At 36.3% G+C, this 19,843-nt stretch overlaps 2 long non-coding RNA genes across 5 annotated transcripts in view; one reads left to right on the top strand and one right to left on the bottom strand.

The window, feature by feature from the left end:
* Positions 1 to 19,843, bottom strand: part of LOC123574069 (uncharacterized) — a 125,022-nt gene that overhangs the window by 6,163 nt on the left and 99,016 nt on the right. The window contains exons 3-4 of one of the 2 annotated variants that reach the window (XR_012414328.1): positions 14,290 to 14,441; positions 6,752 to 6,954 (exon numbers count right to left, since the gene is read on the bottom strand). This is a non-coding gene — a long non-coding RNA (uncharacterized lncRNA). The remainder of the gene's footprint in view (positions 1 to 6,751; positions 6,955 to 14,289; positions 14,442 to 19,843) is intronic. The other variant, XR_012414327.1, reaches the window with a different exon arrangement.
* The window catches only part of LOC135971464 (uncharacterized), an 81,865-nt gene that overhangs the window by 38,489 nt on the left and 23,533 nt on the right, over positions 1 to 19,843 (top strand). The window lies entirely within an intron of this gene.

The following is a 19,843-nucleotide window of genomic DNA, read 5'->3' as shown; positions in this document are numbered from 1 at the left end:
GGCAGTCTAAGCACATAGTTTCTTTCTGAAGGAGCTTTTCTGCTGAAGGTTATGTCGTGTTTTCCACTAAAACATAAATCCGTTGGCTGTTTGTTAAGCCTCCTGTACAATTAAATCAAAGCAATCGTCAATGGATATGGTTCACTGGAAAATGTAAACTGGCTTCCCTACCCCAAGAGAAATAGATTAAGTAATGCCAGAGGTTTTGCACGTGCTCTCTACAGACAACATCTCCCTTTGTAGAGAAAAATTTTACTGCAATGCTTCCCATTGCACCTGCCAACTCCCTCTCTTATCCTGAAAACATAAATTCCCATTACACATAGAAGAATGAGTAATGTCTCTAAAGTGCCCAGAATATGTTTGTAATAATTGATATTTCACCCTCCGGTGCCAGAGCTGCATGGATGGAGTGCTTTATGTTGAAGGCTCAGGAATGTGCTTTTGTCCCTTTGGTATTCTGCCCAGACGAAGTATGCCCACAATCAGCACAGTCTAATGCAATCCAAACACTTTAGAGGAGGCATCCTACAAAACACAGGAGTGCCAGAGGCTTGCATAATGTATCCAAGATATCAAAGTTTTCTTTAGAGAGATGACAATGTAATACAGCAAACACCTATTTAGGGGGAGAACAAAACCCTCAGTTTTTCTATGGACGTCAAGTATGTATTAATAGGTGTTGCCTGGCATCGAATTTAGATTCTTAAGCTTATCACACCTCTAAACTTCCTTTGTTTAAATCAATTATTAACATTTATTATTATAAAACGCTTCTGCTTTTTACCCAAGCTATCTCCATGACTGTATTTTAAAACAGAAATAAGTTTGATTACTAATTTTTTAAAAAAAATACTTCCATATAGCCTTTCCATTATCTTTGGCAAAACAATTGTAAAATAGACATATTTTCATTTAGGTAGTTTTACCCTGATTAATCATATCACCTTCGTGACAAAAGAGAATGAAGGAGAGATATGAAAGTAAAAACGAAAGAATAATTCTTAAATAATATGAAGGCTGGTATGTTAAAAAATTGAGTCTTGGCCGGGCATGGTGGCTCCCGCCTGTAATCCCAACACTTTGGGAGGCCGAGGTGGGTGGATCATGAGGTCAGGAGATGAAGTGCATCCTCGCAAACATGGTGAAACCCTATCTCTACTGAAAATACAAAAAAATAGCTGGGTGCGGTGGCGCATGCCTGTAATCCCAGCTACTAGGGAGGCTGACGCAGGAGAATTGCTCGAACCTGGGAGGCGGAGGTCGTAGTGAGCCGAGATCGCCCCACTGCGCTACTCAGCCTGGCAACAGAGCAAGACTCTATTTCAAAAAAAAAAAAAAAAAAAAAAAAATCAAGTCCCTTTCAAATACTAGGAGTTTATTAGGGAGTAATATTTTTATAATCACATGACTTTCTTCTATTATTGTATGAATCAATTTTATTATTGTGAATAATTTTATTTAGTGATTTAACCTTTTCTTGGATATTCTTGACTTCAAAAAATAAATTATATGCATTTAAGAACATAAACTAACATCTACTTTTGGGTAACTATAAAAATGCACAGTTGGTGACCAACTAGTTATTGTACATTATTGTTTAATTAATTATTTGAAAAATTACCAGCATTTTTCTACTACCTATGCTTCTTATCTTACCCATTCCTTCCTATCCTCACACCTTCACACTAGAATAGTTCTGCCAAATCCGGAAAGAATAATCGATGGAAGCCATACTCTAATATAGCATCAACTGAAAATCAAAGTGCCTGTATTTCATCATTTATTGGTATCTCCAATTGCTACGCTTGGAAAGTGAGAAGGCATTCACCTGGCAAAGGAAGTGAATAAAAACAAGATCAAGAATAAACATGACTTAATTAAAATCATAATGAGATATCATCTTACCCCAGTTAGAATGTCCCTTATTAAAGAAAAAAATGAAAACAAAAACAGATGCGGGCGAGGATACAGAGAATGGAGAACTCTTACACACCGTTGTTTGGAGTGTAAAGTAGTACAACATTTAAGGAAAACAGTATGAAGATTTCTCAAAGAACTAAAATAACTACCCTTTGATCCAACAATCTACTAATGGGTATTTACCCAAAGGAAAATAAATCATTGTATCAAAAATATACCTTTACACATTTGTGTATTTCAGACTATTCACAATAGAAAAGTAATGCAATTAGCCTAAGTTTCCATAAACAAGAGACTGGATAAAGAAAATGTGATATATATATGTATACACACACACACACACACACACACACACACACACACAATGAAATACAGTTCAGCCATAAAACAATAAAATCATATCTTCTACAGCAACATGAATGGAACTGGAAGTCATTATCTTAAGTGCAACAAATCATACACAGAAAGAGAAATACTGCAATTTCTGATATAGATGGGAACTAAATATTGTGTACACATGAACATAGAGAGTGGAACGTCAGGCAATGGATACTTGAAAGGATGAGGGGTGTGAGGGGGGTAGATGATGAGAAATTACGTTATTTGTACAATGTATGTTATTTGAGTGTTGAATACCCTAAAGGTCGAGACATTATCACTTTATATCTATGCATGCAACAAAATTACACTTGTCCCTCATAAATGTATACTATATATATATATATATATATATATATATATATTTTTTTTTTTTTTTTTTTTTTTTTTTGAGACAGAGTCTGGCTCTGTCGCCCGGGCTGGAGTGCAGTGGCCAGATCTCAGCTCACTGCAAGCTCTGCCCCCCGGGTTCCCGCCATTCTCCTGACTCAGCCTCCCGAGTAGCTGGGACTACAGGCGGCGCCACCACGCCCGGCTAGTTTTTTTTTTGTATTTTTTTTAGTAGAGACGGGGTTTCACCGTGTTCGCCAGGATGGTCTCGATCTCCTAACCTCGTGATCCGCCCGTCTCGGCCTCCCAAAGTGCTGGGATTACAGGCTTGAGCCACCGCGCCCGGCCTACAATATTTTTAAAAAGAAAAAAATACATATGACTTTGTATGTGTTTATTATGGTTATTTGTCTCATAATGAAACATGATATACTTTATTTCTACCATGGAGACTCTTCCCAGTTTTCTAATTTCAAGAACCTGCCTCTTTGCAAGTGTTTCCAAATAGTGCCGTGTAGAAGCAAAACCATTTGGGAATGTAGGTGATTTATCGGAACATAGTCGAAACCACTCTCTTGAGTCCTACTTTCAACATCAATCCCTACCCCGGTTCTAGTATTAATGCTGTCTCTGGTGAATGTTAGTATAGTATATCACGCATGGCCCTCAACACCAAGATACCTCTGCTGCCAGCTCTAATCTCACCTAATGCTTGTGCCATTCTCAGTGAGTCTTCCCAGGTTACGTGTCTATGCCTGAGGACATGCTCAACTAATTTACCAGTCCAGACATGTACGCTATGCTATGCAATCTAATTCTTGAAGTTCTAGCCTCTGAGAGAGGGCGTTGCCCATCACACGAGGCTAAACTGGGAAGCACAACAGCTCGATAAATAGAGATGTGTTATCAGAGATAGGATGGGCATTGACTTGTAATCACGGAAGATGATTTGAAACACTATGGCTTATATTTTATACCAAAAAAAAGTCCTCTGTGAGAGACTGACGATTGCAATGGGAGAATTTGAGAACAAGTGTTATATGATATTAGGATTGGTTTTAGCCACCATGAATTTCAAGAATTAGATGTTTAATTATTAATATTTTCAAAACCACTATGAGATACCATCTCACACTAGTCAAAATGGCTATGACTAAAAAGTCAAAGAACAGCAGATACTGGTGAGGCTGTGGAGAAAAGGGACACATTTGTTGGTAGGAATGTAAGTTAGTTCAGCCACTGTGGAAAGCAATGTGGAGATTTTTCAAAGAACTAAGAACAGAGCTACCATCTCACCAGCAATCCTACTACTGGGTATATATTCAAAGCAAAATAGATTATTATATCAAAGAGACATGTGCATTCATTTGTTCATTGCCATGCTATTCACAATGGCAAACACATGGAATCAACCTAGGGGCCCATCAGTGATGGATTGGATAAAGCAAATGTGATGCATATACTCCATGGAATACTATGCATCCATAAAAAGAGAATGAAATCATGTCTTTTGCAGCAACATGAATGGAGCTGGAGGCCATAATCCTAAGAGAATTACCACAGGAACAGAAAAACAACTGCTACATGTTCTAACTTACAGTAGCACAACATTGAGCATGCACAGACATAAACATGAGAACAATAGACACTGTGGTCTATTAGAGGCAGGAAGTGAGAGGGGCAAGGGTGAAAAAAAGACCTATTGGGTACTATGCTCACTACCTGAGTGCAATATACCCAGGTTAAAAAAAAAAAAACAAAAAACCAAAAAACCTGTATCCCTTTTATCTTAAATAAAAGTTGATAATAAAAAGATTTCAAGAAGGATATAAAATATCTTGACAAATGATTACCTTTTTGCATTTGCACCATTGACCCTTGTGAAATAGCAATGCTATTGACACTAGGCCAGTGGTGCAAACCACTATAGGAACTTGCATCCTGTAGAGTTCAACCAGAAGTCTGGTTTTTACTTAAGTCTATATTTTATAAAATTTGATGCATAAAGCTAGTATTACCTGAAATATTACTCCTCTTATAAGTAATTTAAAATTTTAATAGTATTTATTTTGAGTTACTCTAACTACCATAACTGATGATAGCTTTGGGCTTTTACCTTCTTTTATTTACTCTTTCAATCATTTTCTTTACTCACTGTACAAATGACAAAGTAAGTGAAGTTTCTACTCTGAGAATCCTACCAGTCTCGTGGCAGAAACAGACATTAATCAAATAATCATAGAAAATATATGGTTGAAAATTTTGATGAGTCGTATGAATACTAATAATTAACATTTACTGAGGACTTGTTCTGTGCCAGAAACTGGTATAAATACTTGAACAGTATTAACTCCTTTAACCCTTACCATCACCCTATGAAAGTATTCTATATTATTATACCAATCTTACAAGTAAAGTAATTGAGGCTATGAGAGATTGAATAATGTGGTCTAAGAACGTAAAGTCCCAAGTGGCAGAGCAGACATTGACTATAGGAACTTGAACTTTAGAGCTATCTAATAGTATCATGTCATCTTTCCTTGCATGTCAAAAAAAATAAAAGCATGCTATGACACTGCATTAGTCAGCTTTTACTACAGTATGCTGAATTAACAAACATATGCAATATTTTAGTGGCTTATAATAATAAAGGCTTATTTATTTATTGCTCACGTTAACATCCTATGTGGGTCCAGCTGCAATTCTGCAATTTTTCTTGCTGGATCCAGGCTAAAAGAGCATCTCCTACCTTAGCTATCCCACCCTTAAAGGTTTATGTATATGACATCATCACTTCCACTAGCATTTTATTGTACAAAGCAAGGCTAAAGGTAAAATTGGCCAACAATGGAGTAGGAAATATATTCCATCTATAGGAAAAGACACTAGAGAGGTGTCCTACCTGAATGAGCCCCAGAAGCAGGTCATATTTTAAGCAAATAAAACGGTATGCTCCATAATAGACATATGAAAGGGGTCCCTGACCTGACCTGGGAGTCGAGGAAAGCCTGAGGTAGCACTAGCTCAGTAAGGTTTTCAGGGATGGTATTTAGTTAACTAAAAACTGTGGTCCAAGGAAAACATACCATGTAGTAGGAACAGCAGGTACAAACGTCATGTGATACAAGTGAGCCTGGTCTTGGAGAATTGAAAGGAACCACCTGAAATAAAGACAGAGAAAGGGAGACTGTCCTGAGACAAATCTACAGGACTCAGCAGGGGCAAGATTTATTCAGATCCCTGTAGGCCTCTTCAAGAATTTGGATATTTTTCCTAATGGGGAGCCACTAAATTAATTTAAGCAAAGGGAGTATGATCATCACACCTTGGTAATTTTGGCTGTTTTACCAAAAAAAAAAATAAATAAAAAATCATTCTAAATAAGATTCTCTAACTTAGATATCTCCCCAACACCCAGATCCTCTTAATAGTATTGTTTTAACTGTTTTGGAAGAGACAATTTAGTTACATTTTCTATTGCAGAGTTCACTATCAGAACCACCCAAATATAGCGATTCAGAGCAGAGGCAGTAACTTCCTCCCTCTCTCTCACAAGGAATACTTTCTACCCTTCCTCTTTAGTTAAGGCTCAGGTTCTCCCCAGTCACAGCAATCCTGTACTCCCCTCTTACCTTCCCGATGGGATGAAAAGAGAGCCAACAGTGACATGGCGAGTCTATGCTGAGACCCTTTTCCCTAAATAGTAAGGAATGGAGCTCAGCAAGGTAAGGAATTGTAGTAAGGAATTGCAGCAATTTGGGATTGGATATATGTGCAAATTACTCTAAGTGGAGCATTCCATTTGGAAAAGGTGCAGCAGGCACTTCAGATATTTTTAGCAGAAATAAATTCCACCACCTTTTTGTCGTAGCTACCATCATTATACTCTGCTGTAAACTCAGGTCTTCCTTTGACATCCTATGTAGTATTGTGCCAACTCCAAAACGGTGGACACCATATACTAGCTAGGATTTCTGCCACTGGTAACATAGAGCAGTCTTCCCAATTGTTGCCATCAACTTCCAGATGTTGGTCATTAAGAGAAAACAAATGAAAGGAAAAGCACCCACCATATGTTTCACTAGTCCAATACCTGGAAAAGCTATTAATTTATACTTACATCTGCTGCAGAAAGTTGTATTTGTTAGGGTAATGCCGTTTCTGTAACTGCAAAGCATCCAGGGGGGGATTGAAAATTTCACTCCATACTAAGTGATCAAAAGTGGTTCAGTGTGGCAGATCACCATCCAAATGGTCATTCAGGAAACCATCATCATTTCAGCTTTTGTGTCTGTTATTCTCTGGAGTCCTCTCAGTCAACCACTAGATGAGGAAAAGGCATGGAAGAATTCACAATGGAAGGATTTTATGGAGCAGGTATGGAAGGGGTGCATATCAGCTTTGGCTCACAATCCACATCCAAGGAGCTACAACCCAGCCATATGGTCAAATCAAAATAATAGAACCACTGAGAAACAGAGTATAACAGTGACTACAGTAAATAGAAGAAACAGACTTGGAGAATAAAACCTAACCAGTGTTTACCATTACATTGTCTCTATTAAATCTTAAAATTGAGGGATAAAATAGTAAATTTTATGTTGTATACACATTATCAAAATAAAAAAATGTGGTGGAATAACATCTTTAGAAACAATGAATTTCTGGATCATTAAAATGTATTAAAAAGTTTAGGTAGTAACTAAAATTCTTAGTTACTAAGAATTTTAGGTAGTTAGGATTCAGTTAATCAAAAGTTCAACTTTTCCACTTTCTCACCACAATATTGACAATCAACCTTACACTGAATCTTCTCTGAACTATGATCCCAAATACCTTTCCTTGAGACTCACTTAAGGTTATACTAATTGTTAGTGGCTCATGGTTTTTCCCCAACATCTATGTATGTATGAATAGATGTGTGTATGAATGTATATATGTATGAATGTATGTAAGTATGCATCTATCTATCTATCAATCTATCTATCTATCTATCTATCTATCTATCTATCTATCTATCTATCATCTGTCTATCTATCGAGACAGGTCTCACTCTGCTGCCCAGGTTGCAGTGCAGAGGCCCAATCTTGGCTCACTGCAGCCTTGACTTCCTGGGTTCGGGTGATCCTCCCACGTCAGCCTCCTGAGTAACTGGAACTACAGGCACGTGCCACCACGCCACACTAATTTTTTGTATTTTTTTATAGGGAGGGAGTTTCACCATGTTGCCCAGGTGCATTCAAACTCCTGGGCTCAAGCAGTCTACCCACCTTTACCTTCCAAAGCACTGGGATTACAGGTATGAGCCACCACACCCAGCCCATTTATTTATTTTTCCAACAACTATTTATTAAGTGCCCATTATGTTTGGGCACTATATCAGACAATGAGAAAATAGAGATAAACAAATCAGCAAATCCTTGACATTGTGAAGTTTATATTCTATAGGAGCAAATGATATTACACAAGAAAAAACAGACAGTTAATTAACAAATGTATAATAAGATTTGTTACGAAGAGCACAGCCTGGAGTGAAGTTTTACAATTAGGGAAACAACCATGGTCTACATAGTCGGTAGCAGTTAATTGTAAGAGGGAAAGTGGATTGAACAAAGCTTTTCAGGCATGGCTGGTACAAAGACTCTAATAAGGAAAAGGAGAACAATTGAAAAACATGATAAGGAAGAGAGAAAAGAGACATAGACTAATACTGGGGAAATAGATATGGCCAATTAAGCATGGGCTTAAGAAATTAAAGGATTTTAGACTTGTTCCTGAAAACAGTGTGGAGCAGGACATAAGTTATAATTTGGAAAAAATGACACCGGTTGTTCTTTATCTAACACACAGAAGAATATCAGCCAGCAGGCTGTTACTTTACGAAATTAAATGCTAAAATTTCACTAGCAAAGACGGAAAGAAGAAAAGTGGGGGGAGAAAAAGAAAGGGGTAATAGATTTATGATTAGAGAAAATTACATAGGAAGCAGACATCGAAAAGCAGAGGAAACAGGTGAATGATTACAATATAAAGGCCTCCATGCCTGCTTCACCTCTCCTCTCTTTAACGCTTGGTATCTTTTCTCCAGTGCTAATTTGCTTTTAGAGACCAACTATTAGACTTTTATCTTTTCATTTCTTCTTCTGTTCCCCATTACAATATGAAAATGAATAACTCCGTTTTCTATGGATCTAAGGTCTCCAATCTAGTGCTCCCAAAAGTCACTTACTCAATCCACTTTATTATGTCCAGCATGTACCAGAAATTGTGCTAGGTCCTGGAGACAAGTATTGAAGAAGACAGACAGAATTTCTCCACTCACAGATTGTATGTCCTAATAGGTCTCCAGGAGGCATGATGTACTAGGATAATTTTTTATCCAGCGGAATGTTATGCTTTTCTACATTTTATTCTTGGCCACGCTCATGGCATTTGAAATGTACAAAGTATACATGGATAATATTCAACAAATGGGCTCACACCTGTAATCCCAGCACTTGGGGAGGCTGAGATGGGCAGATCACGAGGTCAGGAGTTCAAGATTAGCCTGGCCAATATGGTGAAACCCCATCTCTAATAAAAATATAAAAATTGGCTAGGCATGGTGGCATGTGCCTGTAGTCCCAGCTACTCAGGAGGCTGAGGTAGGAGAATTGCTTGAACCTGGGAGGTGGAGGCTGAGGCAGGAGAATTGCTTGAACCTGGGAGGTGGAAGTTGCAGTGAGCCGAGATCACGCCAGTGCACTCCAACTTGGGCAATAGAGCAAGACTCTGTCTCAGAAAAAAAAAAAAAAAGAAATTCACCAGATGCTTTGGGCATGTTGACTATGGTGGCAAGTTGCAGGGGTTTGTATGCTTGAACTGGTCAGAAAGAAAATTCATTCTGTCGACCAGAAATACCATATAAAACTACTAAATCTTAACTCTATGGGATTTTTAAAACACAACTGCCATTTTGAATAAAAATTCAGACTTTGTCATCTTGGGTTAAAGCACTGAGTTGTCAGACTCATCTATTTCTCCTCACTGTTTAACTTACTTCCTCTATCCTCAAACTCTTCACCCTCAGACGCATTCTCCATTTATATTTTCAGTCCACAATGAAGTTTCTTACATCTACTGTAGTCTTCATCTCATCATCAAATTCTTGAGACAGTAGTCTATATTTCCACTATCTAATTATCACTATTCTCTAGTTCATCTAGTACAATCTGACTTATTCCTCCTCAAAAGCTCATGTAAATGGCTCAGGTCAGCAAGGGTCCATAATTACAAACCCTGGGCAAATTTAGTCTTGATGTTTTATTTTTCATTCTCCAAGTGAAAAAAGAAAATTGCCAATGCTGAGTATATTTCAAGATATCATGGTGGGGCATTGGAAAATTTTTTAATTAGTAATAATTGCACTTTGGATAAACTTCATTGGCTGTGACACTGCCCTGTGCAAAGCTTAACTCTCATTTGACTTGCTCTCTCTGCTGTGTTTGACATAGTTGATCATTTCCTATTTTTGAGCATCTGAAACACTAATTCTCTTCCTTAGTGACACTGCACTAATATTTTAGAAACATTGATTCTGTCCCTTTAGTAGCTCTTTTGTCCTGTATAATTTTAAGACATTTATTCTTGTTAGTGTTCCATTTGGTATATTATATTCTTTCCTTTTATACTCTCCCTAGTTGATATTTTTGAATATGATTTATATTCTATGTATTTGCTTTTGACTCTCAAATTTCTTATCTACTTTTTTTAAAAATTTAAACACATGTACATATTTTGGGGGTACATGTGATAATTTAATTTATTCATAGAACTCATAAGTATCAAATCAGTATTATTTAGATATCATTACCTTAAATATGCCTTTTCTGTATGCTAGAAACACTCAAACTATTCTCTTCTACCTATTTCAAAATTTATGATAGATTATTGTAAACTATAGTCATCCTACTGATCTGTCAAACATTAGGTGATTTGCTTTTCACATTGACTCTAAAATTTTTTTCACCAGTTTCAGCTTCCCCACAAAAGTTCCAAATTCATACACACACCATATCTTTTGATCACTGAAAACATAATACAGTTCAAACTGCCCCCAGCTGGCTCTGTATTATGTTCACAGATTCACCATCTACTAATAAACCCATTGAAAAAGACTCAGCTCTGCATTCTCTAGCAACCACATCTAATTGGTCGATAAGCATCATTGATTTTATCTCCTGAATATCACCAAGTCTCTTCACTGCTTTCCAGGGACTCAGCATTATCAGCACCTCTTCATCTTTCCCGGGATAGTTCCAACAACCTCTAATTTGCCTCTGCCTTCGGTGTCTTGTTCTTTCTCTCACAATAAATTCCAAGCTATTTGACATAGAGACACTTTACTATCTGGCCAAATCTATCTCTTCTTTCTCTTCTCCAGCCACGAGCTTACGCAGTTACTGTTTGTTTTCAAATAAGAGTTTCTGTATTAATACTGAGAGAAATGTCATTTCTCTAGGCAGACGCTCTTGCTTGTCTCTCGTGGCGATTACTCATTTTTTCCTTTCAACACCCATAGCTCTGCAAGTATTCTTCTTTTATGTCACTTTTTGCAATGCAATAGGTTGTTTTCCTGTCTATTTCTTACCTTGTAATTTGGAGTTGTGGAAAAACATTTTATTCGTATTTGCATCCCCACTACCTTAGCACAGCCTAGGATTAGCGTGCATATTTAATATCTGAGACTAAAAAATATAAACTAATTAATTAATTAATTAAAACTATTATGGTTGTATTGATGGTCTGGGGTCTAACATTTCATGATACAAATTTTAGGACCATTTTGATTAGTGGCTAGCCTACATAAGTTGCAAATTATAAAAGTAAATTTGAAAGCAACTTCAAAACAAGAAATACATTCTCAATGAAGTCTAGATTTCAGTATTCCAAGCACTATCAATGCCTTTTCTATTATTTAGAAATTCCTTCTTCGTACTTTATAGAAATAGTCTAGTTACCAGATAAGGTCGTTAGCCTCACGCTAGGGATAATTATTGAAGATGAAATAATAGCATCTTTCACTTTTACCAAAAGTAAACACAAACTTTTATAAAAGCAATTTGACAATATATTTTGATGGTCTTTAAAAAGTTCACGATAGTTTATTCAAAAATTTATTTCTAGGTATCAATCCTAAGAATCTAATGAGAGTGCATAGAAATATTCAGGTAAAATGGTATCTACTACTTTGTTACTGTGTCTTCAAGTCTGATGGTAGGAGATCTCCAGGTAAGTATATAAAGATGTGATGCATTCATAAGAGAGATCATTATACAGTCATTTAAACTGATGTTTTCTAAGGGAGTAAGTAATACAAATAAGCAACCAGAAAAAGAGATATCTATAAAAATAAGCAAAGTGTGAACCTACATCTCTTTTTAAAATTTTTATATGCTATTGGAATTATGTAAATAAAATCACACTGGAAGAAAATATACAAGTATATATAATGAAATATAGAGATAAACATATATTGATTTTATAGTTTCAAAAAATAGCCAATAAGGAAATGTTTGCTCTGTATCTATTTTGTGCCTGTTCACTTTCCCACGAACTCCTCAGAAAGGCTGTCAGTTTACAACCCTGCTGAAAGATTAGTATGTTACATGACTCTGAGCCATACATTGCCCTAGATGTAGCCTACAGAGGGTGGCTGGCTACTTACTGTTTGAACAGAAAATAGAAGCTTAGTAAAAAAAGATATTTTAGTTTGCATTTTTAAAATAGGATATTAAAGGTGTTAATCAGTGAAACTTTGGAACAAAGTACAATTACTATATTTTAAAAAGAGGCAGTCAGGTGCAGTGGCTCATACCTGTAATCCCAGAATTTTGGGAGGCCGAAGCGGGTGGATCGCTTGAGCTCAGGAGTTCAAGACCAGCTTGAGCAACATGGCGGAACCCTGTCTCCACTAAAAATACAAACATTAGCCGGGCTTGGTGGTGCATGCCTGTAATCCCAACTACTTGGGAAGTTGAGGCAGGAGAATTGCTTGAACTCAGGAGGCAGACTCCACAGTGAGCCAAGATCACAACACTGCACTCCAACCTCGGGGACAGAGTGAGACCATGTCTCAAATAAATTGATAAAGAAAGAGGCAAAAGAACACAAGGAGGGAGAAGGAATCTCTAGCCATGATTTATTCAGAGCATGAAGAAGCAGAATTAGTAATGTGTCAGTGTGAGAGAAGATGATTGGGCATGAGTAGAGAGAGAACTGGCTCTGTTTCTATGATTCCCAGCTGAGTAGTGGTCTGTGTACCTCAATCCCCATGAAATACACCTCTCATTATAGTAAATTCTCTCCTTCTATTTATTTGAGATTACTTGAGTGTTTCACTATTCCTTGCAACAAAATAACCCTAAAATAAGACTGTAATAGTTCATATAGGTAGGATATAGGAGTATGATCATTTAAACATTCAGTGAGTCCTTATTTCTATTAATTTTAACTTATTAATTTTTAACTGTTATTAATTTCACTTGTCACATAGGACCTTTGCCCTTCCTTATAGCACTTAGGATTTGATCTTGAAATACAACTACTTTTATCCTGTCACCCCCAGTAAAATTCAAGGTCAATACTATTCTTTACTGTTCTTGATTTCATTCATTTATTTATTCAGTCAATACATAATCATTGGGGACTACTATTTTCCAGGGCCAAACACAGTGCTAGGCTCTGGGGATATAATAATCGACAAGACAGTCATTGTCCCTGATCACATGAGACTTACAGTCCACTGAACGGAAGTAAATTCCAGGCATTGACATTAGATAAGGGATAAATTAAATGTTGTTCACTTAGTTGGGAAAGTTAGATATTTAATTAGTTCAAAGTTGGTTTCATAATATTTTATCTAAAATGAATTCCTAGGAAGAAATTCTGTCTCAATTGGATCTTTTTCTTCTTTTTCAGAGGCAAGGTCTCACTTTGCTGCTCAGGCTGGACTGGCCTCAAGGGATGCTCCTACCTCAGTCTCCCAAATAGCTAGGACTGCAGGTGTGGGCTGCTATGACTGGCTTCAACTGGATCTTTATGCTTTTTGAAAAAAGCATTTTGCCACACTCATTTTCCTTTTCTTCACTGCTAATGAATTTTCATTTTGCTTTACATGAGAACCAGAGAAATATAGTGTCTGAAACTTTACCAACTACTGTTTACAGTATGTATTTTAAGCTCACAGGACCAGGCACACATTGCTGTCCCCTACAGCAGTTTCATATAAATGTTTATAAGATGTAGATAACCTAGGATTGTATTTTTAATTTGGTTTTAGCATTGCAATGAGGGTCATTTAAAAAATTTTTACTTGAGCATCCTCCAAATTTTGAAAAGTTTTTAACTCAAGCCTCCTTCAAATTTAAGAGAAAGGCTTGACAAATATAAAAAGTGATTCACATCTCTAGGAGATTGGTAAGATACTGTGGTATATTTGAACTATAGCCTTCTATAAAGCAATTAAAAACAGTAAGGTAGAGCTGTATACAATGGCACAAAAGACGTTCAAGATATGTTATTATGTTTATATATAGAGAGAGACACAGGAAAAGAGAAAGAATTATTTATTTGTATGTGTGTAGTGAACATGATAAATTGTCCGCTTATCATCCATACCTTTCTTTCCCCTTCTTGATCATCCAAATTGTCTTGAAGAATTCATATTTCTTCATGTATCACATGCCTCCATAGAAAGTAGTCTCACCCAAAATTCTCCAAACCCATCTTCCTTGACAGTGATTGGTTCAGGAAAGTGCCCCAGTATAGGCCTATGTGTTATAAAAAGAAGTTTCTTGGGGACCTTCTAGGAAAGTTCTTTCCCTTCTCCTCTCTTTCTCAGGATGTCACTGTATGGGAACGTAAGACACAGGACTGCTGAAGCCATCCCGCTAATAGCTCAATTCACAGGGGAGGCAGAGCTTAACAGAAAATCACCAGGAGACGTTGCCCAAGGCACTGAGTTAGTATATCCTTGAAGCCTACTTTTATCTAAACTTTTAGGTAAAATGAGCTGATGAATTTTCTTAGTGCACAAGTTGGCTTCTTTAATATATTTAGCTTGTTGTAGCCAAAGTCTTTCTGAGGATTTGTATGTGGATATATATGTATGAGCACATCAATTTATTAAAGGAAGATTGGAAGAATACACTTGAATTAAGAAAGAAAACATGGAAAAAGTGGGATTGGGTAAAATAAGAGAGCTCTTTACTTTTTATTCAATATACTTCTTTCTGAACACTTAGTAAATATGTATTGCTTTGTGTTTAAATGTAAAAAAATAGAAGTATTAGGAAAAAGGTTTTTTCAATAGTATACCCTTTTGCTATTTCCTTAGAAAACTACATTGTCATATCTTAATTTCTAGCAAAATCACTGGTGAACCCACCAGAGAGTTCATTGATAAGTATTTTATTAAGAAGTTTCAAAAGTTTTCAGCATAGTGTATTGGAAAAGAAACACCCATTGTCAGGAGACTTGCCTCAGGTAAAGCATAGAACAATTCTAGACCTCATTGCCATCATCTGTAGAGATGCGAGAATGAATCCAAACATTTATTCTACTGAAACCCCAGCCTTCTCTGAATTTTGCGACTCTAACTTATATCCACAGATAAAAGACTTTATATTGAATACTAGTCGAAAGCAAGGAAAAAGACTGGATGAATTGGTGAACTGCTATATCTTGTGGCAGCTGAAAAATGACTAGTTAAAGCACCTTTATCTAATCACCTTCGCTTCACTAATTCCTTTTTTCTCAGGTTAATGTTTTGCAATTGCCATTAAAACAGACTGTTCAAAAGGAACTGAATGGTTTGGCCATTAATTTATTTTTCTGTTGTTTTGGATTTTCATCTCTATAATGATATTTTCTTTCATCAGCTCAAAAGTATGTTCACTTTATTCCTAAACTTTAACCCATTTTTTTCCTATTTTATTCCAAGGTCTTCAGTAAAAGAAAGAGTCATGGAATTGACAAATTTAACCCTGTGGTAATCAATAAACAGTTACTTTCTTATCATGTTTTTACTCAGGATAAGTTCAGTTAAAAATATTAATAAACAAATCAACATATTCCGATTATATTTTATCCTCATATGTCATTTTGTCATACACAAATACATGCACTTGCAGTTGGTTAATTATCAAATAATTTCAGACTCTAATGTAATTAACTTCTTTCTTGGCCATTTATTCTTAATTTATATACAAATAATTGTTGCTAACTATTTTTTACAAGATGGTATTTTATAATCTTCAAATGACTATTTGATATACATTTTCTTAGAAATTAAAAATTCTCTAAAAAATGTTCCAGAGAAATATAGTCTCCAATGTACAGATGATGAACTGAGAGTCTTAAGATGTTAATTATTTTTCCTAATTAGTTACCTAATTATATGGACAGTCAGTCCCAGATTCTATAATAAAATGAGATTCACTCAGTACTCTGGTTGATTTTCCCTCACTTTGGCCTTATAATTCCTAAAGGACTATTCAATTTATTTTCTGGCAGAACAAATATGAAGTTAAAATATGTCCAGACATTTCCAAGTATTATTAAAATGTGCTCCAGGTGAGAAAATATAACTCTTCCAGTTTCCAATATTTCTGAATCCACAATTACCACTTGTCTCTCATGTCAGTGGTGTTGCCAAGGCAGTACAATGATAGGAACAGAATATAATATCTGGATTCCACCAAAGTTTCCAGCTAATACACACTTGTCACATGCAATGGTGAAAGAGATTGATAGAAAGATACCATAGATGTAGGGAAATGAACAGATGTTCTTTCATGTGGGTGAGATAACAACCTGGCTCACACAAAGTACACATAGATCAGGGGAACACTGCATCTCCATCTGCAGGGAAAACTGCCCAGATCCGTAAGTGCCCAATATGGTCCCCACTTGCCAAAGATACCGCAAGATTCGTGTAAAGCTTCTGTCTTCTTCAAGAAGCTTGGTCTTGTCATTATCATGTTGATTGGCATCAGATAAAAGAGGATTACACTCTCCTGGATCTTCACAGTGTTTTTTTAGACACAGAAATGCTCATTGGGGCAAATTATGGAGAACCACGAGTGTAACTATGAATCATGAATTTCCGGGTGAATCATGAATTTCTAAAGCATTGCATCCTCAGTAGGCTGCGGTCTTCCCTCTGCATATTAAACAGATTTATATCTCTTGGCTGTCACTACTACTAGCAACGTATAACAATGCAGTTAGGACTTTCAAAGTAGGTATGAAATTTAAGGACTGTACTGTGTACTACTCTATTTCCTAAGTCAGTAAAAATAGCCATCTGTCTTTTTACTAAGTCAGTAAAAATAGCCACCTGACAGGCAACTAAGGAAATAGTTTGTGCTAGTCTCTCTCTTAAATAGAAATTTCACTTAACCAGCTTCCAATTTGCAGTGTTGGGCAAGGTATCTGTGCCTATGACTACATAAATCTATGTTCACCTACAAAGACTCCTCAAAATACAGATTCTCAATCTCTGTTTGCTCTCTTGGTTTTGATGGGTGTCAGTAGGAGTAGACTTTTAAACACCATGTTCTATGTGGAGGAAATTCCTAAATAGTAATGCTATGTGCAATGCTAATTCTTTTGAAAGGTTAAAAAAAGCTCAATGTGCCTTATATAACATGATCTATTTATACTCTGTCACTAAGGAGAGTCAGCTGCATTTATGTTCAGGGCGAACAGAACAATTCATTTGCACCTTATCATCCAATTGATGACTACCGGTTTACCTAACTCACAGACAGAACAGGGTTAGGCAATGATAATTTGTCCAATGCATTAAAATGTTTAGAACTGAAACTCTCAAACATATTTAACATAATAAATCATTGTTTAGCCCCAGAATGTCTAAGTTTTCCTCAAGTATCAATTACAATAGAAAGTTCCACCACAGGATATTATACAGTTACTAAGAAACTATTGCAGAATCATCTCAATCCCAAATTAGATGCTTTCAAACCCTCTTCATTATTTCTAGCACCTGGTAGTCACTAGTAATACCCATGTGAATTTTTTAACCAATAAGATATTCTTTTACAACAAAGCACATTTTTAAATTGAGAGCATAATATAAAACTTGGGGTGGTGCTCGGGGTTGAGGGATAGATTCTGGATTACATAGCTTCTGAAAACAAAATATGACTTCAAAAGACTATTAAATATGGTTCCTTTCTTTATGTGTTGAAACCACAAAAATATATCCAATGCTACTATGTTTACAGTCCCCTCTTCTCTTGACTTCTACTTAATCACTGTATCTGTATTTCCTACTTCTTTTGTGTTTAGCGTACAATTTCTTTGTTTTAATGTTCCTCATAATAGATAGCTTATTGTATGCTGCACTGTGCAATAATGCCCTTTACATGCTGCATTTCAAAGAATTCTTCACAATCCCATCCTGCAGTAGACTGTTGTAGTACCCACTCACAGATGTGACAACTGAGGTTTGGAAAGTTAAGTAACTTTCTATTTTATTTTATTTTATTTTTTGAGATGGAGTCTCGCTCTGTCGCCCAGGCTGGAGTGCAGTGGCGGGATCTCAGCTCACTGCAAGCTCCGCCTCCCGGGTTCACGCCATTCTCCTGCCTCAGCCTCCTGAGTAGCTGGGACTACAGGCGCCCGCCACCTCGCCCGGCTAGTTTTTTGTATTTTTTAGTAGAGACGGGGTTTCACCGTATTAGCCAGGATGGTCTTGATCTCCTGACCTCGTGATCCGCCCGTCTCAGCCTCCCAAAGTGCTGGGATTACAGGCTTGAGCCACCGCGCCCGGCAGTTAAGTAACTTTCTAAGTCATTGACAGAACTAAAAATAAATTATGTTAGAATTAGACTTTATTGCAATGCTTCCCAATTTCCCTTTTTTGAATTCAAATAGAAACAAGGAAGCCGCTACTACCTATGTGGAAAACATGGTTCTCCCCCACCTACCTGCAGTGGAAATCCTGGGATGCTGAAGGGCATTTTGAGCAGGTTTTCCTCCTTCGTCAAACATTTATTACACAAAAGAATGCTCTTTGAAGATTTGCTATTAAATCCTTTGAGTCCCTTTTTGTGTTGTTTCATAGCTCACTAATGGGCTTCAGTTTAATTCTGTTTTATTTATTCTTGGCTTATTTTATTACAGTAAAAAGATGCCATTTATAACCTCACAAATTACATCCCTTTATATTCGTGAAGTGTAGGAGTTTTCCTTTTCCTTTTGTTTTTGCAAGTCTTACAAAGCAAGGTGTAATGAAAAACGGCCTGCCATTCAAGAAACAAATACAAAGAGAAAGGTACTCTGAAGAATGGAAACATATATAAATGCAAAATAGATGCAAGTGAAATGCATCTATACCCATATGTTTTTAATATATTAAATTATACACAATTTTAAATTCTTCAAATCCGTAACTCAGAGATGACAAATGGTTTCAAATGTACTATATTTTTCCAGCATGGAATGATGCTCAGGTTTATGCTTTTCTTAGTTTCCAATGGTATTTTTTCTCTAAACATGATCATACCGCTATGTTGTCGTAATACATAGTTTGATCTCCACTAGTCAAAGTAAGAGGTAAAATTAATTAGACAAGAATTAAACACTGTCATATGCTTTAAGTCAGAGTTAACTTAAATATGATCCAGAGATGTCAGATTAAAATAATAGATGTGCTAAAATAAATATAATAATCGCATTTTTAAACAATCTGAAAAACTATAGGCTTGTAAAGCTGCCAAAACAAAAATTTGGCTCTAGATCTTCTCATCCTTCCATAGCTCATGCAGTTGTAAGCCATTCTCTATAGTATAAACATTATTTTAACTGCAATGAGCCCAATACAGAAATTATATGAAAAGGGGTGTGAAGAGTCAGGATATAAAGTATCTGCATAGATTTGCATCACTTACACATTCAAAAAAATTTTACTCGCTCACCAGCCAAATTTAGTTTAAGAGACTATTGCTTTTGGATTCAGCTTCCAGTTTCTAACTGCAACATTTGCTTAGGAGACCCCCTGTTTCATTTACTCTTATAAGTACTTTTGTTTCTTTTTCTGCATGCATGTCACAATCAAATGCCCTAATTTTGGGGAAAATATTTGCTTAGTGTCTACTTTCTTCCACTAAACTAGTATGTTCCACAAGCGCAACATCACTGTCAA

The sequence above is a fragment of the Macaca fascicularis genome, chromosome 6, assembly GCF_037993035.2.
Source record: "Macaca fascicularis isolate 582-1 chromosome 6, T2T-MFA8v1.1".
In the NCBI taxonomy this organism is placed as follows: domain Eukaryota; kingdom Metazoa; phylum Chordata; class Mammalia; order Primates; family Cercopithecidae; genus Macaca; species Macaca fascicularis.
Note: the sequence above shows the minus strand (reverse complement) of the source record. Positions and strands in the feature narration are given on the sequence as shown.